The sequence below is a fragment of the Suncus etruscus genome, chromosome X (assembly GCF_024139225.1).
Source record: "Suncus etruscus isolate mSunEtr1 chromosome X, mSunEtr1.pri.cur, whole genome shotgun sequence".
NCBI classification, from domain to species: Eukaryota; Metazoa; Chordata; class Mammalia; order Eulipotyphla; family Soricidae; genus Suncus; species Suncus etruscus.
This window is the reverse complement of record NC_064868.1, coordinates 125,398,996-125,400,080: the sequence shown is the minus strand read 5'-3', so window position 1 is coordinate 125,400,080 and position 1,085 is coordinate 125,398,996.

Below are 1,085 nucleotides of genomic sequence, written 5' to 3'. Positions count from 1 at the left end.
CTGCCTCTTGTGAATGTCCTTTATTTTGAAAGTAATGTGAAATTTAAAAAAAGTTACAAACATGGCATGCTATCTTTTATTTGTTTAATGGCTGTATTATATGTTTTGGTTTCTATGCTTTTTATGATTAAACATTTAGTCTTTTTAGATTTAAAATTTTTTTTAGAGTTGAACTGATGATTCCAAAACCAGGAGTGCATGTGGTAGGTTCGTGGTAACAACCCAGAGATAGCACCAAGAGACCACTTGGCAAGGCAAGACATAAAGCAGGGTTTAAGCCAGCATGCTGGGGTCCAGCCACTCCTGACAGCAGGGTGTAGTCTAGGTCTTGAGCTTGGGGTCTGTAGAGGATTTTTATTTTTTTTTATTTTGGGGGGGGGTCACACCCGGCAGCGCTCAGGGGTTACTCCTGGCTCTATGCTCAGACATCACTCCTGGCAGTCTTAGGGGACCATATGAGATGCCGGAATTCTAACCGCCGTCCTTCTGCATGCAAGGCAAATGCCCTACCTCCACGCTCTCTCTCCAGCCCTCTGTAGAGTTTTTATAGTCATTAGCACCAGGCACATTGTTCAGTCAACTTCAGGACACAGATAGCAAAGGACACACATGTTGCAAAAAACAAGTAACCTAATTCAAATGGATCAAGGCCTCCCTAGACAAGGCATCTATCATTATCAGTTTGTGTGACTCTGGGAAAGCTGGCAGGCTCTATTTTCCCATGCCAGCCAACCTGACCTCCGGCAATGTAGATGAGCAGTAAGGCATAGTTAAAGAACAGCCTACCCTAGGGCATAAGCCACCAGGCATACAGGTCTGTGCCTGTGAATGTGAGGTTGGCATGTGACCACTTGTCCTTACACAGCTTGAGCAAGATGGGGGGTCGTGAGGGGGGCATGGCAGAGTATCTGTTTGACAAGCACACATTAGGGCACAGCATCGAGAGTCTGGCGCTGGCTTCCAGGAGCCACAGCGACCTGGTTCCCGGGGGGGGGGGGGGAACTACTGGCATGTTGGGGTGATTTTATCTTTTCTAAAAAGCCCAAAACAACTACTTCAGCCTTTGATTTGTATGAGACCTTCAG